Here is an 8,951-nt window from a genome sequence, read left to right as displayed (position 1 = left end):
TGGCCAAGGCTGGTTCTGAACTTGTGATTCTTCTGCCATACTTGGTTGTACATGGTGCTGGGGCTCAAACTCAGGGCCCTGTGTATGCTAGGCAAATACATTACTACTGAGCTATAGCCTCAATGGGCAATTCACCTTTTAATAGCGAAGTGTAAACTGTCAGATTTGTGTTGGTGACTGCAGTAGCTGCATTCAAGTCTTGCAAGGCACATGCAGGTAGGCAGGACCCTGCGTGCTAGCCTATCCTGTGTTCAGAGGGCGGTGGGGAAACAGCAGGATGGAATTCAGGTAACACATCAACAGCTGGAGAAGGCACTCTGTGCTAGGCTGTAGAAAGAAAGAGGCAAGACCCTATTTACACCACAAGAACATATCTTTAGATAACTGGAACTGGAGAAAAACCAAACTGGGGCAGAATGAATGTGTGCACAGGCCTGCGATGTGGGAACGGGTTTCTCTGAGTTTTTTTTTTTCAAAAGGAATTTTTATATCAATAACCAGGAACCAAATAAAACTATCTTCTCCTAAGGCCCTGGTAGTTTGAAGGATCTAGGAAAAGGCAGCGAGTCCTCGCAGGGCTCGCCACATCCCGGGGGTACCCCACACTTCTTCCAGGCCAGGGATGCCCAGTTGTCATCCTATCCCGGGCCGCACTCCCCACCCCCGACTTCCTTTCTATCCTTCCAGCTCCAGCCTTCTCCGCCCGAAGGGAAGCACAGGCTGGAGCAAGCTCTCTGGGCTCATCCATCAGCAGTGGAGGAGGAGGAGAGGAGGGGCAGGAGGAGGAGTTTCTAGGCGGCCGAGCCCCCGAGGCCCGTGGTGCCCTTCCCCCCTCTCGCTGATTGCTGTGGCTGCGCGCCCGACCCCGCCCGCGCGTGTGCGCGGCCAAGTTAGGACGCCGCACGGACCTGATGGGGGTGATCCAGGCTTTCGGGGACGTCGAGCGCCACTTTCCTCCTCCCTGGCAGTGAGAGAGAGAGGGGGAGAGGAAGAAGCTGGCTGCTGTCTTTCCAGGCCACTTTCGCTGCGCGATTCCGCGAGCTCCCGGCAGGAGGTGAAAGTCCCCGGCGGGGTCCGGATGGCGCAGTTGAACTGCGGCTGCTGAGCTCGCGGCCGCCTGCGCGCGCTGGGCTCGGGGACTTGTCTCGGCTACTCCCCCACCTTGCGGCGGACGACCGGTCCTGGACACACCGCTTGCAAGGTACGTGCGGCTCGGCGTCCGATCAGCGGCTGTGCACGCTGAACGGTGCGGGTCGGTGCCTGCTTTGCGGGGTTGCTCTGGCCATCCGGGACCCCGAGTCCGGGACCTGGCTTTGGTCCGGCAGGGTTGACGTTGAGCGGAACTGGGATCCGCTGCGGTCCCGGGTGGGCAGCGCCGGGGAGGAGTTCCCCACGCCCGCTTTCGCTCTTCCTCTCCGCGGTTTCCTAGTCCCGTGCGGAGCCGCAGGCCACTGCGCTCCCGGCGCGTGACACCATGGGTGGGCACTCAACCATGATGGGTAGCAGAGGCCGCGGGACTCGCGCACCCACGCCAGTCCTGGGTCCCCGCTGACCGCGCCCTGGCTCCGGGAGCCAGTCCCGAAAATGCTGAGGAGGACGCTCCCGGGTTAACCCCGCTGCACTCCCGCTGATTTGTGGCTCCCTACGATTTGTGAACTTGGTTGGGACAAACTTGAAACTCTTGAATGTTGATAGAGGAATCCGCTTGTAGGCTTATTGGAGCATTTGTCCCACCTTCCCGCACCGGATAGAAGTGCAAACAGCTGGAGTGACAAGCCACAAGTATAAAGGCTTAGGTGTTGGTGCAAACAGTCGCCCCACTCGCTAACTGTGAACTGGGAGGACTCGGTCCCCCAAGGTGGCTGTGCGGTTTGAAGGAGTGCACAGATGTTTCTGACGGGGACCGCGCAGAGCGCTGCACAGGTGTTAGCGCCTCATGCTGAGCCCTGCGGTGACAGGAGAGCCGCGAGGGTAGGCATCCCGTGAGTGTCAGACTGAGATGAACCAGCCGATTTAAATTTTCTTCTTCCTTCGAAGAAGTGAGCGGCTTGGGAGAGTACCAACACGCAAAAATCCCGTATCGGGATTCTTTAATACACCGGGAATGGCCCTTTAGATTGTAGCGGGTAATTTTAGGGAGAGCTCAGCTGGTTCTTTTGGGGTACTAAAACGGGAATGTATTGATCCCTTATCTCCAGCAACTCCGGCTAGTTCCTGTCAGGGCTTAAAGGCTATCTCAACTCTGGTTAAAAGTGATTTTAGTGGACCCATTTTACAGATCATATATGCTAGACTCCAGCAGCTAGAGGCAAAGTTACTTGTCCAAGGTCACATAGAGCTTTCTGTTACTTTTAACCCAAGAGCTGCCTCGGTCAGTTATGGTGGAAAGTGTGGTAAGATCCATGGGCACTAAGTCCTTGGCCTTCTGTTCTCGCCCAGCTTCCTGTCTTAGTTGAAAAAAATCTTTTGAAACACAGATATAAATTATCTGTGATTAATTTAGAGGATCATATACGTATGTACTTTGCCCGAGCCAGAATCCAGCTTCTCTGCGCCTGGGTCCAAATAATTATAAATAGAAATCTGACTCGTGTTAATTTAAATCTTTATTCTTCGTTACTTTTATTAATCCACCAGACGTTGTTGATCAAGGCTTCTTGGCTTCCTTAGGAAACAGCTTGAGGTTGGCACAGGAGGCAGGGAAATAATTCTTACCCCCTGAAGGGCTATTAAAGACGACTTGATTTCATGCCATTGTCTCAGCGAGAGGATATTGCTCGTTTCTTGCTGTTCTCTGCTTTTGGCTTTAATTCTGCATTGTTTAGCATTTCAAGGCTTCTGCATACTTTTTTCTCTTGACATTGTTGTCAGCTTTAAACGTCCCCTATTGTGATGGAATCTGGCCACCCCCACACCAGCTTTGCTTAACTGTTGATTAAGATATGTACGTTAAAAAACAATAAAGTCATCAACTGAGTTTTGAACCCCAGCACTTCAAAGGCCTATGCCCTGAGAAATTCATTGTTATTTTAAACATTAGCCAGCAGGGGACGCACAACTTATTATTGATGTCCTGCTGACATCTAGACCTATTTGCACTGTGTGTAGCATATATTTCAGAAACGGAAATTATTGTAGCTTTATCTAGTACAGTAACTAAGTTGCTTTACGATTAACTTCAACTGTTTAAAAGTGGGATGATCTTGAGTTCCGGGCCTGAATGTTAAATTTGTGTCAAGAACCTGTAGTGACTAGGTAAATATTTAAATATAACTCACAGGGACTTCTCCCCCCCCCCCCCTTCTAGTTTGCTTTCCTTTGAGAGGTATGTCTGTAAGATTTTGTGTTGTTTAAATAGCACTTTAGGTTATTTAGGAGAATCTCTAAAGAGATTCATTTGAGAATCCTTTTGTAATGACTCCCATTGTCTCTTTTATAAAACTGAATACACGAACTCATTCTTGAGGAGGCTGACGGATTCAGTGCTGTCATCATCATCTTTCACTAACATCTGCGTGTAAGGTAGTTCATTATCCCATGTCCCTTTCATAGAGCTGAACATTCTGCAGACATGTACGTTTTAATTCAGTTTGCGTTCCCTCATCAAAAATGCTTGGGGGTGCCAGGCACTCAGGAGGCAGAGGCAGGAGGATTTCTGTGAGTTGGAGGCCATCCTGGTCTGCAGAGCCAGTTCCAGGACATCCAGGGCTACATGCACAGTGAAACCTTGTCTCAAAAAAATAAACTGCTGTGAGTAAAGGAGCTCTGGATTTGTTTAGACTTTAGAATATCTGTATGTGCATAATGATCTCTTGGGAGAGGGAAGTGGGTCCTAACATAATTTGTGTACAATATATATCTGATAACATAAAGGTAGTTTCGCACAATGTTTCTAGTGTATCTGGGTCTTGAGTGCAGCCAGTTATATGACATTGGGTGGAAGTTTCCACTTGTCAGATTTGTGCTAAAAAAGTTATAGATTTGGAGACACTTTGGATGTTAGATTTTTGGGTCAGGGGTGCTCAATTTGTATGTCAATAGTTCAAAGCCGTGTTCTGCGTAAGTACAGGTATCCGGTGTGTCTAGGCAATCACATCTGTAAATACGCCTATAAAATATTTAAGAATTAACATGCCTGTAAATCAGCCAGACTCGATTTTATGTTTTAATTTTTTTCTGTCTTTGTAGTTTTGCGAGTTTTGTTTCTTGTGTATCTTGTAGTAAAGATTTAACTTTTCTTTATATGAAATGTTAGGGTCAAATGGATCCTATTTTAGATCACTTTAAAATGTAGCCATTTCTTTGTAAATATCAGCCTGCATTTAACATCACAGGCTAGCATTAATTAGGGTCTTTTAGTCTTCCATTCTTTGATCTAGTTGGCTTATTTCACAAATGTTTATCGGACCCCTGCTGTCTAATCAGCCTCTGGTTCATGGCTTTGGAGTTCAGTAAATGAACTTAGCATCTTGATAGCATGGGGTCAGGATGGTTTGAGGATGCCAAGGCCTTCTCTCAGAAAGGGTTTAGGAATTAGCAGAACTGTTTTGTTTTGTTTTGTTTTCTAGAAGGAAACTGTTGCCCCCTTTTTAAGACTCAAAGGAATTAATTTTCCTTTTGCATAAGACTTAACTTACAAAAATCAGCTTGCCTAAAAGCCTAGGGAAATCCTGTGGGGTCACTTCTGGCTTCTTTTAGTACCCAAGTGGCTCTCAAATTCTGGAGATCATGACTCTGTGTAAAGCTCTGGCTTTATATTTTAAACCAAAGGACAGAACAGGTAGAATTTAGATGGTGATAGGTAAAGTAGAAATGCTACTACAGCCCACCCCACCCCATGGTTCTATTTTCAATTATTCTTGTTCTTGATAAGTTAGTTACATTTCTTGCATCTCTTGTCTTTCTCTGTCTCTCTGTGTCTCTCTGAGTGTGTGTGTGTGTGCACATTTGCTTCCAGATATGTATGTGCACTTTATGTATACCTGGTGCCTTCCTTCAGAGGTTAGAAGAGGGTGCTGTACTCCCTGGAACTGGAGTTGCATGTTTTGGTTGTTTGGTTGTTTGGTTGTTTTGTGAGCCCCCATAGGTGATGGGAACTGAGCCTCTGTCCTCGGAAGCTCAACCAGTGCTTTTCATTGTGTGGCCCTTGCTCAAACCTCTTTGTAAGTCATTTAGAAATGTGGATATTTTTATCTTTTCATTGCTATTGAATGGGAAGTTATGGTGGTCAGATTTATTGGTTAACAGAGGCCAGCCTTTCCACCGAGGTCTCTGTTTTAAATAATGATTTTAAAAGCTATCTCAGTCAGTTTCTTGTGTCCTGAAACTGTCAAACATTGCCCTTTTTCACATTCAAAACCTTTTAACTAGTCTTTGAAGTTTATATAACTGGTTAGGTTCCTGTTTTTAGAGATCTTTCACTTAGATGCTCTCTTTCACTTAGGAGAGCGGCCAGTTAAGAATGTGAGGGTGGAGCTGGGTGTGGTGGCGCACGCCTTTAATTCCAGCACTTGGGAGGCAGAGGCAGGTGGATTTCTGAGTTCGAGGCCAGCCTGGTCTACAGAGTGAGTTCCAGGACAGCCAGGGCTACACAAGAGAAACCCTGTCTCGAAAAACAAACAAACAAAAAAAGTGAGGGTAAGTGTAGATAATAAGAATAACTACTATTCCTGTTATTTTGAGGTGCTAGGGTTTGAGCCCAGGGCTTTATGCATCCGAGGAAAGCCCCAGGCCTCTGAGCTACACTGCCACACCCCGAAAGTTATCCCTTCAGGAGCACCGGTGGGTGAGTAAGAGATTCCGTGAGTTGTCTGCATCAGTGGAACACACACACCTGGCACGGGAAGTTCTCTGGTTTCCCTGTCTTCAGACTCAAGTGTGAAATGTCAGCAATGCTTCTTTGCAGCATTTTGTGAAAAACGCAAACTGTTCCTAATTTGTTCAGTCTCTAGTCAGGCTGAAATAAACCAAACACCGCTTGGAAAAACTGTGCTACCATGATCTGGGTCCATTTTCTGGGCTCTGGATTTCTTGTTGTTATAGCCTTTGAAATCACACATTGACTTGTTAATTGACTTACTTGCCCCATTTACAAAGTCCTTGCTAAGGCTTAACATGTATTTCTAAGCGTGCCCGCCCCTCCTCAACCTCCCCGCAACCCCTTACTCCCCTGGCCACCTTAGGGAGAGGTCCAGTTATTTGGATCTCCAGATCTCTCAGCCATGAAATGTGGTATTTTGGGTTTGACTCAGAATTTGTATAAATTCTCTTTGGGACTACTCTTGTTTGGGCCTTATTTTACAGTTTTTTCCTTCATTTTTTTGGACCAAAGATGGAGATTTAAATAGGCTAACAACTACTTATGAGGCTTGTATTTAAGAAGGAAAGACTGGAGTAGAGCCGCAGAAACACATTTGTAGGGCATCCTAATGCATTTGCCAATGAGTATTGCATAGGGTGTGCATATGTGCATTAGTGTGCACAGTATTACTATCTGGTATTTGTGTCAGCAACTGCTGTGTGTTGAAATTTCTTTCAGCCAAGCATAGTGGACCATACCTCTAACTCCAGCCCTTGGGAGGTAGAGGCAGGAAAATCAGGAATTCCAAATCAGCTTACAATCCATAGTGAGTCTGAAGCCAGCCTGGGCTACATGGACCCTGTCATGGGGAAAAAAAATCCCCCAAAACAAAAACAAAAATCCAAAGCTTTTCCAAATCTGGGGAAAGGACTCTAAGTGATGTGTAAATGTGAGCAAGTTTCATTTTTATTTCAAATTTAATGTCAGATTGTCAGCAGAATAATCATCAAAATTAAGTTAGAAGGACCAAACTTCTGTTCACGTTAGGAAAGTGGATAACAGAGAAGGGTCTGTTTTTTGGGGGTCAGGCGCTGACTGGGAGGACCTGCGGGGTTTGGTACCGTTTGCACTGAGAAGGTCACCTGTTTTTCTGTCCCTCCAAATACATAATTCATTTTTCTGGCCTATGCTGAAGGTCAGGTTGTTGTACACAATTACAGAAATGCAGTTTGTGGAAACACATTTCAGTTGATTGTGGTGGTGGGAAAGAGAGCATCCTGTAAAGGGGGTCCTGAGCCTCTCCTGTTCATTAGATCGTCTCCTGCTGACTGGCTTGCTGCACTGAACGGCCCTCATGGAGGGTCTGGCAGGACACTGGATTTTCTTTTTACTGCTTGAGTCTTTTTCGTGGAAACTTGACGAATACTTAGTTCCATGTGGTTGTGTCATCCTGTTAGCATCTTAGCAATTCATGTGCTTTGACAGTGTGATGCTGGCCCTTGGATACAGCACCATGCTGGTGGCTGTTTGCACATTTCACTTCATAATTACCCAACTGTGCAATAATTGCTCCAGTAGACTATGACTTTTCTTTTCCCTCACATTAGAAGGGTTATTTGAGGTGAGACACTTTGACACAAAGCCTAAATAAATATCATTGTGCAAGCCTCACTGTGTTGTTGGTAGTTGTCTCCTCTGTGGATTTTACTCTTAAAACAGAATGCGCTCAAACGCAAACCTTTCTCAGTATCCTTAAAGGGTGTGCGCCCTTTTCTTCCATGACTTTATGCAGTGGGCTGGTGAGTTCAGTTTGACTCGGAGGGAAAGCACCATTGAGTCATAGCGTGTGCTGAGCATCAAGACATCAGGTCTTCCCTGTGTGGGGAGAAGTTTCTCATCTTCTAAATGGGTCTACCTCTTCCTGCCAAGGCCTTTCTGCCCAGACATTCTTCTTCATTTTCTATTCTTTCTTGTTTGTTTGTTTTTACCTTTATGACTTTAGAGAGGGGGTTACATGTTGTATATTTATAGCATACCATGCGAACCATGAACACTGTATGAGCAGTGGCCTGTTTTGTGCAGGGACAGCTGCACTCGTCTTGGTTTCTGATCCCTCCTATTCACACCTGACCACAGTTGCAGCCTGGCATTGGATTCATGATGTTTTCCATGGCAGCTCAGGGAGGACGGACCCGTGCTTTTTCCTGTGGTTCTCTGCGTATGTCTTTTCAGTTTGTAGCATCTGTGTTTCCTTGTTAGAGTGTCTGTTCACAGTTTTAGTTTTATTCCGTGTGTGGGCTTAGAGAAAGAGATTTCTTTTAAAAGGAGTTCTGCAAGTTCCTGAAAACGCCTCCAGAAAATGTCTCAGGTAGATGCCGTGCTGAAGGATTTGATGGGGCTGGTTGAGCTCAGAGTGGGATTCTCTGGAGTTTAAGCTGGGTTGAGAGTCTGGGAAAGAGAGGAGTGTCTCTCCTGTTGGATAGCTGGAGAAAGCTTCACTGTGTCAGGAAGGACTGATAGCAAGTCTTAGGAGGTGTGCAGGCAGGAGCGCCAAGGCTGCCTCAGGTTGGTGTTGCAGCTGGCAACTCTTAGGATCCCAAAGCCAGGGAAAACAGCCTGGCTCTAATTTTGCATATTGCACGCATGCACATGTGAAGCTAAGCCAAGAAAAAACGATCATCTGGGAGAGGGGTTGGTGTTCTGAAGAGAGGAAGAACAAAGGGCCATCGATACGAGCCTTAGAGAATTTGCTAGTTTTTCTGTTGGCTTCCAGATGCCTCTTAAGTGCTTGGTATTGGAGATTAGAAGCAATTTTAGGGTTGAGTTTCTTGGTCCCTATGTTTTGCAGAGAACAGAAGAGCAAGCAGCTAGGCAGCTTTGGGTGGTGCTAAGGGGAAGAGGGTTCTGGGACCCAGCTGGTGTGTTTGAGAAAGCTTTCCCCACCTTCACAGTGCCAGAATAGGATGCAAGGCCCTCCCTCCTTTCCTCACACCTTCCCCGTGTTTTCCATGCAGCTGCGGTGTCTAGACTCAGCGGTACTCTAGACTCTGTGGGAGGATGTTAGAGGCAAGGTGTGTAGGCAGTTGGATGATGAGCATGAACGCATTGTCCTTCACACCAGGCAGAAACAGCTCTCTCTCTCTCTCTCTCT

The 8,951-nt window shown here is 46.5% G+C and overlaps 1 protein-coding gene across 1 annotated transcript in view; it reads left to right on the top strand.

Moving 5' to 3' along the window:
* Window positions 1-830: 830 nt before the first annotated feature.
* Window positions 831-8,951, top strand: part of Tgfbr3 (transforming growth factor beta receptor 3) — a 179,723-nt gene continuing 171,602 nt past the window's right edge. Inside the window, exon 1 of the mRNA XM_021210902.1 lies at window positions 831-1,201. The gene's annotated coding sequence lies outside the window, so the exon portion shown is untranslated. The remainder of the gene's footprint in view (window positions 1,202-8,951) is intronic.

This window comes from Mus pahari, chromosome 13, assembly GCF_900095145.1.
Source record: "Mus pahari chromosome 13, PAHARI_EIJ_v1.1, whole genome shotgun sequence".
In the NCBI taxonomy this organism is placed as follows: Eukaryota; Metazoa; Chordata; class Mammalia; order Rodentia; family Muridae; genus Mus; species Mus pahari.
The sequence above is the reverse complement of the archived record's forward strand: the minus strand, read 5'-3'. Positions and strand labels throughout refer to the sequence as shown.